Source organism: Triturus cristatus, chromosome 5_2 (assembly GCF_964204655.1).
Source record: "Triturus cristatus chromosome 5_2, aTriCri1.1, whole genome shotgun sequence".
NCBI lineage: Eukaryota > Metazoa > Chordata > Amphibia > Caudata > Salamandridae > Triturus > Triturus cristatus.
In genome coordinates, this window is record NC_140588.1 from 1,033,764,805 (window position 1) to 1,033,780,728 (window position 15,924).

At 46.6% G+C, this 15,924-nt stretch overlaps 1 pseudogene; it reads left to right on the forward strand.

Annotated features, from left to right (window-relative positions):
- LOC146829628 (uncharacterized) overlaps nucleotides 1-15,924 on the forward strand; it is a 55,203-nt pseudogene that overhangs the window by 7,630 nt on the left and 31,649 nt on the right.

Sequence of the window (15,924 nt, forward strand, 5' to 3'; positions counted from 1 at the left end):
AAAGAGGCATTAGAGGTGCAGAAATAGGCAAGAGAGGTGCAGAAAAAGGGAAGAAGGGTGCAGAAAGAGGCAAGAGGGGTGCAGAAAGAAGCAAGAAAGGTGCAGAAAGAAACAAAAGAAGTGCAGAAAGAAGCAACAGAGGTGCAGAAAGACGAGGGGAGCAGGAAGGGGGAAGAGGGGTGCAGAAAGAGGCACAAGGGTTGCAGAAAGAAGGGACAGGTGCAGAAATTAGCAAGAGAAGTGCAGAAAGAAGCAACAGATGCAGAAAGGGGGAATAGAGGTGGAGAAAGGAAAGAGGGGTGCAGAAAGTAACAAAAGAAGAGCAGAAAGAAGGAACAGGTGCAGAAAGAGGCAAGAGGGGAGCAGAAAGAGGGAAGAGCGGTGCAGAAAGAGGCAAGAGCGGTGCAGAAAGAGGCACAAGGGATGCAGAAAGAAGCAAGAGCCGTACAAAAAGACAAAAGAGAAGTGCAGAACGAAGCAACAGATGCCGAAAGAGGGAAGAGGGGTGTGAAAGAAGCACGAGGGGTGCAGAAAGGAGCAAGAGGGGTGTAGAAATGAGCAAGAGAGGGCTAGAAAAACAAAAGAAGTGCAGGAAGAAGGAACAGAGGGGCAGAAAGAGGCAAGAGGAGTGCAAAAAGAGGGAATAGGGGCGCAGAAAGAGGTATGAGGGTTTCAGAAAGAAGCAAGAGAGGTGCAGAAAAACAAAAGTGCAGAAAAAAGCAACTGAGTTGCAGAAAGAGGCACACAGGTTGCAGAAAGAAGGGACAGAGGTACAGAAAGAAGCAAAAGAAGTGCGGATAGAAGCAACAGAGGTGCAGAAAGAGGGATGAGGGGTGGAGAAAGAGGCAAGATAAGTGAAACAGCTGCAAAAGGGGGTAACAGGTAGAGAAATTGGCAATAGGGGTGCAGAATGAAGTAAGAGAGGTGCTGAAAGAAACAAAAGAAGTTCAGAAAGAAGGAACAGAGGAGTAGATAAGTGCAGAAAGAGGCAAGATAAGTGTAGTGAGAGGCAAGAGAGGAGCAGAAAGAGGCAAGAGAGGAGCAGAAAGAGGCAAGAGAGGAGCAGAAAAAGGGAAGAGAAGTGCAGAAAGAGGCAAGAGAGGTACAGAAAGAAGCAACAGAGGTGCAAAAGGAGATGAGAACTGCAGAAAAAGGCAAGTGAGTTAAATATATAGGCAAGGGAGGTGCAGAAAAAGGGAACAGGTGCAGAAAGAGGCATTAGAGGTGCAGAAATAGGCAAGAGAGGTGCAGAAAAAGGGAAGAAGGGTGCAGAAAGAGGCCAGAGGGGTGCAGAAAGAAGCAAGAAAGGTGCAGAAAGAAACAAAAGAAGTGCAGAAAGAAGCAACAGAGGTGCAGAAAGACGAGGGGAGCAGGAAGGGGGAAGTGACTCCGTGCTCAATTAAAACCAGGCTGTCACATGGCCTCCAAAATATCAGATCATACATATACCAGAATGCACTTTGATTGTTATATGTCCATCAGTAACTGCAGTTCGTTTTCTAAATAAAACATAATTGTGTCTCAAAACCTGCAGCTACATAATTCACAGTTCTTAACTTAAGTGCACAAATACTGAAATGTTGAGGAAGTCCTGTGCAATATTTCAGCCTAGTACGGCGAGCCGTGATCTCTCAAGCACACCTCTGAGAATGCTTTTAAATATATATATATATATGAGTGCGCCCTCATTTGCTGAGCAAATTGTTTCCTGATGTATGCACGCCGGCTTCGGGCGTGGAGGGCGCACCACCCTTGGATCTGCATAGGGGCCACGACGCGCTATTTTAGCGACGTCAGCAGTGGGGAGACTGTTCCATGGATTGCGGACATATGCGGCGCTTCACAGCTTATTCAAAGCTGAAGGAAACTTACCAGATCCCACGGGGGCAAGAGGCAGACTGTTGGACACTACAACTCCCAGCAATCAGTGGGTTTTTGTCATCATGAAGCCCATTGGAGGGCAGATGTTTTAAATAAATGTTCAGCAGTGGCGCAAATCATCGTGAGTCCTGCCTATGATTAAGGGAACAACCCGAAACGCGTCAGGCATGGCTCGTTTGGTTGAACTGCTACATATTGCCTGCTGGTGAATTACGGTCTCATGAGTGCGCCCTCATTTGCTGAGCAAATTGTTTCCTGATGTATGCACGCCGGCTTCGGGCGTGGAGGGCGCACCACCCTTGGATCTGCATAGGGGCCACGACGCGCTATTTTAGCGATGTCAGCAGTGGGGAGACTGTTCCATGGATTGCGGACATATGCGGCGCTTCACAGCTTATTCAAAGCTGAAGGAAACTTACCAGATCCCACGGGGGCAAGAGGCAGACTGTTGGACACTACAACTCCCAGCAATCAGTGGGTTTTTGTCATCATGAAGCCCATTGGAGGGCAGATGTTTTAAATAAATGTTCAGCAGTGGCGCAAATCATCGTGAGTCCTGCCTATGATTAAGGGAACTACCCGAAACGCGTCAGGCATGGCTCGTTTGGTTGAACTGCTACATATTGCCTGCTGGTGAATTACGGTCTCATGAGTGCGCCCTCATTTGCTGAGCAAATTGTTTCCTGATGTATGCACGCCGGCTTCGGACGTGGAGGGCGCACCACCCTTGGATCTGCATAGGGGCCACGACGCGCTATTTTAGCGACGTCAGCAGTGGGGAGACTGTTCCATGGATTGCGGACATATGCGGCGCTTCACAGCTTATTCAAAGCTGAAGGAAACTTACCAGATCCCACGGGGGCAAGAGGCAGACTGTTGGACACTACAACTCCCAGCAATCAGTGGGTTTTTGTCATCATGAAGCCCATTGGAGGGCAGATGTTTTAAATAAATGTTCAGCAGTGGCGCAAATCATCGTGAGTCCTGCCTATGATTAAGGGAACAACCCGAAACGCTTCTGGCATGGCTCGTTTGGTTGAACTGCTACATATTGCCTGCTGGTGAATTACGGTCTCATGAGTGCGCCCTCATTTGCTGAGCAAATTGTTTCCTGATGTATGCACGCCGGCTTCGGGCGTGGAGGGCGCACCACCCTTGGATCTGCATAGGGGCCACGACGCGCTATTTTAGCGACGTCAGCAGTGGGGAGACTGTTCCATGGATTGCGGACATATGCGGCGCTTCACAGCTTATTCAAAGCTGAAGGAAACTTACCAGATCCCACGGGGGCAAGAGGCAGACTGTTGGACACTACAACTCCCAGCAATCAGTGGGTTTTTGTCATCATGAAGCCCATTGGAGGGCAGATGTTTTAAATAAATGTTCAGCAGTGGCGCAAATCATCGTGAGTCCTGCCTATGATTAAGGGAACTACCCGAAACGCGTCAGGCATGGCTCGTTTGGTTGAACTGCTACATATTGCCTGCTGGTGAATTACGGTCTCATGAGTGCGCCCTCATTTGCTGAGCAAATTGTTTCCTGATATATATATATATATATATATATATATATATATATCCAAATAAAAAAACGCCCCTTCCGGAATCCAAGGTGCTTGTATATAAAATGCTGCTGCTGGGCCTGCAGTATTGATTGTGCCACCCACACAGGCAGCCTTTCAAAGGGTTCTCAGACCTGCCACTGCAGTGTCTGCACGCAGTTTTTACTGCCATGTCGACTTGACATGTGCACCCACTGGATCTTCAGCAACCTCAGTGACTGGCAAAGTCGATGAAAGTGGGGTTGATTCTTTACCACGAGGACATTCAGGATTACAAAGGTAGATCAAGGTCATGCAGCAGCCACCTGGATCCAGGTAGTAAGCAAGTAATGCCCAATTACTCACCAGTAATCTTCATTACTCCGAGTCCTGCTCTTCCCGTTCCGTTCCTGGGCCAGTTCCTCCCCCCCTCTTTTCTGGTTCTGGTGATTGTTTTGTTTCCCTTTCTTTTGAGTTTCTTTGGTATTCTCAGGCTGTCATGGTGCCTTTATCCATGCTGGTTAGGCAGCGCCATATTGGGGAAACTATTTTGTCCGTAGCTAGGTAATGCATTTCTGTGGAGCAGGCGAGCTGCTCATGAGTTAGGAATGGGCGAGATGACGGACATGGAGGTAATCAAGTCTTGCAGTTCTAGCACCCTGGCACAAAGAGAGTGGTCTCTCACATGTTTAAATTTAGTAGTGAGGCTTCACCTCCATGACAACAAATAAGTCATACCAACAGATAGCAATTTTGTGACAAAATGTAGTTTACACTTAAAGGAATATACAAATGTCTTCTTTTTTGCAGCGTCTGCACCCAAAAACAGGTTCCTAATTTAGTGTTTGTGATATTTTCCAAAAACCAAGTGCCATAATACACAAGAAAGGGAGAAAGTGCGCTTTACAAAAAACATAAACAAATAGAAGTATTGTTGAAAGAGTTCTTTTAAGACATTCACCCCACGATATTTAGCAAAGCAAATACGAGCTGTCATTGAAATATTCTGATGCGATGCACTCATTTTTCTCAGAAAAGTTAGAGTGCAGGATTACATATCAGCAAAAAAGCTGCGATTCCTGAAGCAAACGCGGAAATCACCCCGCCAAGTACTGCACCGTGGCAAGGCCAATTTCCATAAAAGCAGGAGAGAGTCCCCTTCAGTTAGAAAGCTCATAATATTGAAAGCAAATTGGCAAAACGAGCTGGGTAAAGCCGTCCAAGATTTTCCAAGCTGTTTCAGAACACCTTTGTGATTAAAACTGACCTGTGGGTGTACGATTCATTGACCCATTCCTTAATAGGAGAACTCTATGGGACACTGAGAGACAGCTCGCCATACATAGTTTATTAATTTATTTATTTATGCTTTGCAGATTTATATAGCGCAAGCTCGACCCGAAGGTATTGAAACGCTTTAAATGAGCAACAGTTACGTTACACAAGGACACATTCATTTTTTGGTAGGCACGGGGAGATTGAGTGATTTGCCCAGAATCACAGGATGTGAAGACGACCCCGACGCTCGAACTTTTGTTTTCCAGCTCCAAAGTCATCAGTCTAGCCGTGAGACCACATCCTCTCCCCGTGGCTCCTAAGTCTTTCAAAGGCCCAATCGAATGAAGGGTCACGTGATCTCAGTTTAGGCCTGTTTTCTAATTAGCAATAGCATTAGTAGGGTAAATTCCAATAATGCTCAATATGTGACATCTGGTATACCTACAGCTGAAGAAATGAGAAGAAATAAATCCCTCCTCCGGCCATAAAGGTCGAGGTCCTTCATCCACAGTGTGAATATGAACTTCCACTCTTAACACAGCATAGGACAAGTCTTGATGCACCATTGCAAGTTGATTCACCTCATCTCAAACCTCTTTTACTATTCAGATGTCCCAAACCAGCGTTTCTAAACCCTTCCCTCATGTATCCCTCCTAGACTCATCCGATACCTCGTCTTTCTCTCTGATCCACTTCTAAAGACTCTTCCCCACTCCACTTCCCCTTTACTCATGACAAACCTCCTCCTACTGCTAAGATTTCCAAATAAACACTTTCTAGACTCTACCCTCTTCTATCCCTCCACTATCCTTTCAATCCAACTAACAGACTCACACGTCCACCGCTCAAATTAATTTCATATTCCCCGATACTAATTCACAACTAATCCTTTTTGGGTTCCGTAGTAGCGTGCTACTCGTCGAAAAGCGCTTCGACACCTCGTCAGGGGTAGTAAGTGCTATATAAATGCAATTACAATTTAGAATATGCAATATGCAGGAAGTGTGTACCAAATTCCACGGTTTTCTTTACGCCACATTAGATTGCAGGGTCCATCTCAGTTCAGTTATAGTCCAGGTTTCTACCGCTGTTCGTTCTGCTCTATTCTATCCGGCACAAAGGACACCCCTTTGAGACAGTGTACACTTTGTGTTTGAGAACTCCTGTTGTTATCGGAGGGGAGAGCAGACTTCACAAATGAGATCGCTTTCTTGGATATATTCTTAGGCTGGCAGTGAACAGTCTCAGAAACCCACCAGTAAGCCGCTCACATTAGTATTTCTGTGCGGAAGTAGGTCACAGAGTAAACCTAACGTCCCCAAAGCATTTGTTTCACTAAGCTGCTGCATGTGACTCCTAATGGCCGCAATAAGTGCTTTCCCGTCCTCAGGTGACAGATTGTCCCTGCATAATTTGTAGTGACAGACACTGGAGTGTATCTATGGCCTGCTCAGTCTGCTGTGGAGCCAGGAATCTACCTCCAAGAACGTTCATCGCTGCATTAGTTTAAATCGACCAATGAGCTGTCTCTTTTGAAACTGTTTCCTGGTGGAAAGGTCCCATTATTCAGTTAATTCTTGGAGAGATCAGTTCCTCTGGACTAGTTAGGGATGTGTGAACCACTCCTCCCAGGCACTGGGTGTTTTCATATCTACTAACACCTTTGTGAAAAGACATCACGCAGACCTGAGTCCGCTGTGTGCCCAGTGTGTGTCTTTAGATAAGAAGTCCCCTTCACACCAGCGAATCCAAATCTAAGCATGCAGTTTGCTGACCATTGGTATTGAGAAATATGAATGATTACATCTATTTATAGGTAGACAAAAGAGTGTCAGAACACAACAGCAGCCACAATTCTTTACTCAATGGGTACGTACAAAAGGCAAACTATCCCGAAGTATAAAAGGACTCTCTTTTTACTTAGCATAACGTGTATTTATAAGACGCACGTTCACCCAAGGGTATCTTGGCGCAGACAAGAAGATTTTTATTGCTACCCAACTCAATGGTACTCATTTTGTAACCAGAACTTTTGGCAACAATTCTTATTACTTGAAGTAGTAAAAGGTGTTAGCTTCATGTCAAGAACACTTTTTTCTGAATGTCGATGTGCAATGGATTAATGGTGGCGGCAGTGGTGTAACGAAACTTGAGGGCCCCCTCTAAACGGTACATGGAGGCCCCTCCTCCAGACTCAACCAGGAGCTCTCATGCCAGGGTACTGGAGCTTGGGGTCCCATCACACCACAGGGGCTGCAGGGGCCTATGCTACCCCACTGGGTGGCGTGCAATATGATCAGTTGCTGAAGTTGTGAATCTGTAGATTTTATCGGTAACATTTACAAAATAAAGGTATCTGTGTCAGTAGTGGTGGAAGCAAAATACATTTTATATCATTATCCCTGGCCAAGTACAACTCAGTGGACCTGGTTACGAGTTTAGAGGTTATTTAACGGGGTGCATTATTTCTCGGATGTGATAAATAACACCTATTAGGAGTTTGTGGGGAATAACCTGCAGATTTTAGTGTTTAGCGCACCAAAATCTGCACGATAGGGTAAATACAGTAAACATTTTCCCTGTTAAATTCCGGCAGGTTTGACCTGCACAAATTTGACAAAGGTTGCCGTTAAATAATACTCAACTCTTTATTATGATGCATGCACAAACAAGGGTTTGCACAGTGTTAAAAAAATAACAAACCTCTCGTAATCAGACCCAATGTCTTCTAAAGGCGCTTAAAAGTCCTAGTCAGTTGTGACTTGTACCACAGCACAGGGCCCTGGAGAGCCACGATCATCTACATTAATACTAGCTGCTGATTGATCCTTCTGCTGTAGATTCCATCCTTTAGAGAAATTGCAGCGATGATAGCGGACTGCACTTTGCTGTAGACTTGCTGACGTACATGACATGGGCGGAGTTCCATGTCTGAACCAGAAGTCGGATGCTTCAGTAGGTTACTTAGCAAACACAAGGAGATGATGGAAGGAGCATTGAAACTTTTCAGATACTCACCCCCCAGTCACAGATCTGCGTTCGATCCATCATCGTTCTTTAGCTCACTTCGCCATCTCTGTTCAGACCCAGCTATATGCAAATCAGTCTTGCCCTGTGCATCATGGGAACAGTCCAGCCCGAACTGCCAAGCCAGGTCTTCCCTGAACCAGAAAACAGCATTCTGGGACTGGTTTCTGGGTAACACCCCCCAACAGCCAGGCTAACTTGAATCCAGTGGCAAAGTGAGCAAGGGACCTATGTCTGGGCATACCCTGCCAACTTAGGGCAAACAAAGCAAACACAAGGAGATGATGGACGGAGCACTGAAACTTTTAAGACTCTCACCCCCAGTCAGAGATCTGGGTTGAATCCATGATTGTTCTTTAGCTCACTTCACCACCCCAGTTCAGACACCGCTAAAAGCAAATCACTCTTGACCCTTCGCCTCATGGAACAGTCCAGCCCGAACTGCCAAGCCATGTCTTACCTAGACCGGAAACAAGCATCCTGGGACTGGTTTTGGGCTAACAGCCTTCATCAGCCAGGCTAGCTTGAATCCAGTGGCAAAGTGAGCCCTGATGAGGGCTGTTAACCCGAAACCGGTCCCAGGATGCTTGTTTCCGGTCCCATTGTGATGTAACCGTTCTGCATCCATTAGCACCCTCACCCATTCATGCAGACAATCGTACATGTGCTTGCTTATTTAACCATTCGTGCACTAACCCAGTTAGCTATCCCTGCTTACACTTATTCATTAATTTTCAATATATTTAACCACTCATTCACCCATCCATACACTCATCTACTCATTCAGGTATGTATACATTCTTAGATTCACCCATTCATCTAAACATGCACACATTTGCCAGTCAACAAATATGACATTTCATTTAGCTAATACTCAGACCTGTTGAATATTGACGATAGCTTTTGGTAGTAAATCTCTGTCAATAGCTTTAGTAACTCTCAGTTGGTCCCTGGCTTGAGCAGATACACTCTTGGCCCAGTGGTTCATCTCTTAAGGGAAATGGGGCATTGGTACACTCTTACCCTGTGGTTCATCTCTTAAGGGATAGAATGTAGATATACTCTTGGCCCTGCGGTCCATCTCTTAAGGGATAGGATGGGGGTTACTCCTAGCCCTGTGGTTAATTTCTTAAGCGATCAGAAGTTGGTGCACTCATGCCCTGCAGTTCACCTCTTAAGGGATAAGATGAGGGTACACTGTTGGCCCTGTAGTTTATCACTTAACAGATAGGACATGGATACAGTCTTGGCCCTGTGGTTTATCTATTAAAAGATAAGATGTGGGTACACTCTTAGCTCTGCACTTCATCTCTTAAAGAATAGGGTGTCGGTACACTCTTTGGGCCTAGATTAATCTCTTAACAGATTGGATGCATGTACACTCTTGGCCCTGTGTTTCATCTCTTAAGAGATAGGATGTGTGTACACTCTTGTGCCTGGGGTTCATCTCTTAACAGATAGGATGTGGTTACACACTTAGCCATGCAGTTCATCTCTTATAAGATAAGACTTGGGCATACTCTTGGCCCTGTGGTCCATCTCTTACGAAATAGGACTGTGGTACACACAGCCCTGCGGTTCATCTCTTAACAGACAGGATGTAGGTACACTCTTTGCCCTGCGGTCCATCTCTTAACAGATAGGATGTAGGTACACTCTTGGCCCTGCGGTCCATCTCTTAACAGATAGGATGTAGGTACACTCTTTGCCCTGCGGTCCATTTCTTAACAGATAGGATGTAGGTACACTCTTGGCCCTGCGGTCCATCTCTTAACAGATAGGATGTAGGTACACTGTTTGCCCTGCGGTTCATCTGTTAACAGATAGGAAGTGGGTACACTCTTGGCCCTGCGGTCCATCTCTTAACAGATAGGATGTAGGTACACTCTTGGCCCTGCGGTCCATCTCTTAACAGATAGGATGTAGGTACACTGTTTGCCCTGCAGTTCATCTGTTAACAGATAGGAAGTGGGTACACTCTTGGCCTCCTGCTTCATCTCCTAAGGGATAAGATGTGGCTACACTATTGGTCCTGCAGGTCATCTCTTAAGGCTAACAGGGGGCTGGTATATGATTCACACTTCGGAAACCCATTATGTCCCCTCAGCGTTAGTACCAACACCGCTCAGCCAGGCTGTCATGTATTTAAGAGGGCAGGCAAGGCTATGTACAGGGCTGCTATACTTTCCATGGACCAAAACTTCTTATTAGAGCCGTGGTACATTCATTGCTATTAACAGAACTATTCAGCATGCCTAGTCTACCTTACATTGGATGGTGTCAATTATTCTTTGCAAGGCCATAGGACTGATGTTCACAGCGCCAGTAGTTTTCAGCACACATGCCCTACAGTTCCCATACTTCACCGCAGTAGCAAGGCCTTCCAGCATTCTTACTACACAGGTGATAGAAGTGTAATAGTACTTCTCAGGAGGGCTTCGTGCTTTACATGGATGATGCACGCGCTTCTCACTTCACTATTTGTACTGGAAAGGTTGTGTATCTCCAGCCATGAGTGGCTGTTTCTCCTTCTCATTAAAACATTGTTGGCTAAAAATATCTGTCAGGGCATCATTGACATGGGCCAGGTGATAGCTCCTGGTGGGATGAGGCTGAATGCCAGAACCTCTGTGCATACTGGCGTGTGCCGCATACGCACTGTGTGATCTGAGCACACCACATTTTAAAAGTCAAGCTGCTTTTCCACAGAGCGGATAGATCTGAAACACGTTCAATTCTGAATTGCAGTGAAATGCAGATTTAAGGAAGAAGTCTGTGAAGAGAAGAGAACCTGCAGCCGGGACCGAGGAACACCACATTGGCTTATCAGTCTACAGCCCTTGTCGCTATCAGCCACAAGAGTGCAACATAGGTGGTGTTTTGAAGTGCAGCATTGGCCCGGGGTGTATCCCTTTGTATTCTAGGAAGGTGTGAACAGCTTCTGATCGTTTCTTGTGCTCCTGTCCACCGTCTCTCGGTGTGATTTCCCGGACTCTTTGGCCCAGTCTCAGTGTGCTCACCTCTCTGTCCTTGTGTCAGTAACCCTGTGTGTGACCGCTAGAGTTCACTCTGTCACGTGCTCTTTTGTCCCATGACCCAGTGTCCCATTACCAAAGTAAGTGCCCTACGATCAGTGTCTCAATGTCGGTGTCTCCATTTACCTGTATCCCAAGGTCACTGCATCATTACCCCTCTGTCCTACTTTCAGTGACCTCATGCACATGTCTCGTGTTATTTTCGTCATCTATTCATCAGTGTTCCTGTGAGCATGTAGTGATGCTCATGTCCCATGTCAGGTGGGTGTCGCCCCCTGCCAGTGTGCCAGTATTCTACTTTCAGTGTCCCAGTGCTCATGTACCCTTGTTAATCTCTCAGTCAGTTTCCAAGTATCAGTATCTTGTGTCAGTGTTCTACTGACACTGTCCCACTGTCAGCATCCCGCTGCTATTGTTTTAGGGGCCCAGTGTCAGTGTTGGTGCATCAGAGTCTCAATGCCATTGACAGCCGCTCATTATACGTGTCCCAGTATAGTAATCTCCGAATACTACTAGATTCCGCCACAAGTGCAGCTATCCCACCATGAGTTCATAGATTACGCCACGAGTGCCAAGATTCCGCCCTGAGTGCAGAGATTCCACCACGAGTGCAGAGATTCCACCATGAGTGCATAGATTCCGCCATGAGTGCAGAGATTCCACCACAAGTGCGTAGATTCCGCCATGAGTGCAGAGATTCCGCCATGAGTGCGGACATTCCACCACAAGTGCGTAGATTCCGCCATGAGTGCAGGGATTCGCCATGAGTGCAGAGATTCCGCCATGAGTGCAGAGATTCCACCACGAGTGCAGAGATTCCGCCACAAGTGCAAAGATTCCACCATGAGTGTGGAGATTCTGACAGGAGTGCAGAGATTCCACCACAAGTGCAGAGATTCTGCCATGAGTGCGGACATTCCGCCAAAAGTGCAGAGATTGCGCCTTGAGTGCAGAGATTCTGCCACTAGTGCAGAGATTCCACCATGAGTGCGGAAATTCTGCATGAGTGCAGAGATTCCACCACGAGTGCGGACATTCCGCCACAAGTGCAGTGGTTCCGCTATGAGTGCTGACATGTCACCACGAGTGCCGACATTCCGCCACAATTGTGGAGATTCCACCACGCATGCAGAGATTCTGCCACAAGTGCACAGATTCCACCATGAGTGCAGAGACTCCGCACTGGTAAGTTTACCAGTAACAAGTTCTTTTGTAAATCGGGCCCTCTCTGTCAGTGCCTGTGTCCCACTGATTCAGTGACTGGGATCATTTTGGAAGTTTCAGTGATGCAGACCAAGTAAGTGTCCCAGTGTCAGTATTTGTTCACCTGTGCCAGCGTCTCCATGTCAGCACTGATGCTCATGTGTCAATCCAATTATTCTAGGGTCAGTTTTACTGCCCCTGTCTGAGTTGTCCAGAGCTGGTGCCCTGGGTCCAGTGTCATAAAGTCAATGTTACTGTGACAAGGTCCCAGTACAAGTGTCCCTGTGACTGTGTTCTTACCCCTATACAGGAGCGACTGGTGTTCATGGGCACAAGGGGCATTGCCTTGCCACGCTCCAGGGCGAGGCAAGAACAGGGAAAAAAACACAGAGCAGCTGAAATGAAATTACTGCTCCAGGCAGTGTGCTGACTCTTCCAGATGAACTCAAGTGAACTTTGCATATGTTCTACCGCGCAAGTGCCAGCCGGGGAAGGTTTTCTTCGACCCTGAATGCACAGGCTATCGCAGTGGCATCATATAATAGGGAATGCTGAATTGAAATGCAATTGATCATGGTTTTTTTGGGGTGCATCAACAGTGGCCCATGGAGGAGTTAGCAAAGCTCCATTCACTTCAATGACTGGAGGTGGGACTGGCCAATGAGGAGGAGGAGCGTGTGGATGGCAACAATTTGCATATCATCACAGAGGGGCAGGTTGTAGGAGGCTTGCAGGGCGCTGCTCTCCTTGCAGTAACACGTTTAATACTGCATTTGCTTTCACTTTGAAAAGAACATGGTAGAGCTGAGCATGACAGAGTGTTTCCTTATCTCGACTCCTTGGCTGCATAAAGGCTCAAGAGAAGGAAGGAACCAGCTTCAGACCACAAGTACACTAGAGGACTAAAAGATAAGTATGCTGTTAAGCTTCTGCCTGTATCAGGGGCATCTTTACCCTCTCATACAAAAAATGCAGACCCGCTTTGGGTCCAGCAACAAACTGAGGCAGCTAGTGACATTGTTTGATTGCTGACAAAGGTGCGTGAAGGTGCCTGCGCAGTACTTAATTTGTGAAAAACATAAGTGCTGGGGCTCTCGTCAGAAGGCCACTGCAGCTTGCACCAGCCATTGCCACTGCCAGTGCTGCAATGATAGTAACAACACAACTACTAACCATCACATACCCACAAGTGTGAAAATTCAAACTATTCCAGGCCCCCAAAGCTATAAGAATGGCTTGGGCGGCAGGCAATAGTCATTTTTAATGTATATTGAATTAATTATTGACTGTTGTTGCGGTCATCTCTAAATTAGTTTGACAGAGCCACCATCTGGAGGACTGTCACAAGTGCGGGTGTTGACAATTAAGTGCCGGTGCAGAGCACCGGAAACCACTGGCTCAAATTAAGCACTGTGCCTGCGCCATTCCAGCACTGTGAGCATGTTTGTGTGACTATGCGTGTGAGTTAAAGTGAGTGACAGTCAGCGAAGGAGTGAGTCAGAGTGAGTGAGAATGAATGACAGTAAAGACCAGTATGTATGAGAATGAATGTGCGTGAGCGAGGGAGAATGACAGCTAGTGTAACCGAGTGTTACTGTGTGTGAGACACAGTAAGACTGAGTAATTCAGAATGAGTGAGACTGAGTGAGGCAGAGTGGGTCAGAGTAGAATGAGTGAGACTGCATGAATTAGTGAGTGCAGGCCTCTCTCAATCATATGTATGCTCAAATTTGTTTTTATTGTCGCATGAAAACAGGCAATGTCACTCAGAGGAGCTGTGACAGCTCAATGGTTCAGCTTTATAATAACAAGTTGCAACTTTTTAATGGCCTCCCCAAGGTCCCCCACCCAACTCACCTCTCCACCACCACTCCCAGGGTGCTCATCGAATATCAAACCACGAGAATGTCCTCATGCCAGCAAGAGATCATGTAGGCAGGTTACCAGAGTTAATCATTCTGAGGGTCTGGTCAATTGGAGCAACCTCAGATATCTGGGGCAGGTCAGTTCTATAAACTCCTGAGAAAGGAGCGTGAGAAATGGCTGCTGAATATGGCAATAAGAGTCCCCTTGCTGTATAAGTGTCAAGGAGAGCCTCTCCATCCCCAGCACATACCAAATATGATGTGGCTAATTCTGCTGGGTTGGCACCTTATCCATTCCCCAGAAAGCTAGTATAGACTGAGGTGTGCCCTCAGTGCGAGGGCTATATGTCGACCCCTTCAAGATTAAAGTGGGTACGTCAGTGGGTTGGTGAGTCCCAGTATAGTATATGTGGGAAATATGGGTAACAGTATTTCGAAATAAGTATCTATATAGGTCAAAATATCGTTCCAGAACGATAGGGCACTCCCACAGGACGTGTAACAAAGTTCCAGGAGAGTTGAAACGCCTCCACCACCTAGCACTGCGCACTGGATTTCCTCTATGCAATCAGAAAGGGATCGGATACCAGTAGGGGGCAATTTTCATTGCAGATTCTATGTTTGAGATGTTGGTGGCTCCGTGAATGGCTCAATAACAAATATCCTGAAACTCCTTGGGGGACAACTGTCTGCCAAGCTCAGATTCCCACCAGCCCAGCGCTGGGGATTTTGATCTGGTCTCGTCATGTAGCAATATCTCATGTAATTCAGTAATGTGGCGTGTGGCGGAATTTTTGCTAAGAAGCCATCGTTCAAATTTCGTCAGATGCTGCTGCCAGCTTCCCTGATTGCAGGCTGCATTAGCCAATGTCTTATCTGTGTGTCATGAAATGGTTCCTTTTCAGCTATAGCAAAATCAGCTCGCAGTGAATCAAAAGGAATGGGGCCTTCCACATCAAAGAAGTGGCCTTAGGACCAACATCCCGCCTGCTGCCAGGTTCAGAACAGAGCACCATCCAGACCTGACGAGAATTCCCTGTTTGCCATTACTGGAGTCAAGTGGGAAGGAAACAATGTGAGTCCTTTTTGGGTCACCTGACAATCCCGGACCCTCATGGTGGGCGCAGCGTCACTCATGTCCATGAGGTGACACAAAACCACCCTTCGTGGCTTTGCATGGCCTCATAGATATGGAGTAAGGAAAGGTACCACAAAGCGCTGCCTTGCCTTACTCTGCATCAAGGAGGTGTTCCATGGGCGTTGCTGTGGGTGTTTTCACGCAACAGACATGGACTAGGACACTGCCCCAGAATTACAAAGTCTCATAAACCTGGGACAGCGCCAAAACCTTTCACCTTCCCAGAGTAGGCATAACAAGGATAAATGTTTTCATTTCTCCTTGTTTTGACCTCTTTCCATGTGTGCTGCACGAGGAAAATGCCTCAATTTATTGTTTTTGTACAAGAAGGTGTCCCTTCCTGCCAACAATGCAAAAACCCTTTCACCATGTTGCAAGGGTGCCTGCGTTGGCACTAGGCACCAATTTGTGTGCCGGCTGAAAGGACAGTAAAGCACTGTATCTTGTAGATACAGTGCATTCTTGACCTTTCAATTTGGCATAGGGCACCGCAGAGAAAAGACTTGTGGTGCACCCCTACACCAAATCTTTGTGAATGAGGCCCACAGTGCAAGAAAGTGTGAGAGAACCTTTCAAGAAGAAGCTTATTGGAATTCGAAGCAAGGAATACGCCCACCACCTTAAAAGGTCACCAGCTGCCTCTGCCTCTATCCCAATATCACTAAGCCATTGAGATGACATATTGTTTGAATGTATAGCTTTAACACTGCCTAAAGTCGGCTTCAAAGCACTAAGAGCTGAAGGGTGAGATGAGGACATCAGACTTGGAAGCTCTAGGCGAGGATGCTTGAGATATCTTGTGCTGTCAGAGAGGAATTGATCAGAGGTGTTGAGGTATGAAGTGAAATAAAATGTATATTGTAAAAGAAGGAGAGGATAGAGACTTGACAAGCCACCTTCACACATCTCACTGAATAATGCTGGTCGTTAACACATCATTTTTGATGACAGGCAGAT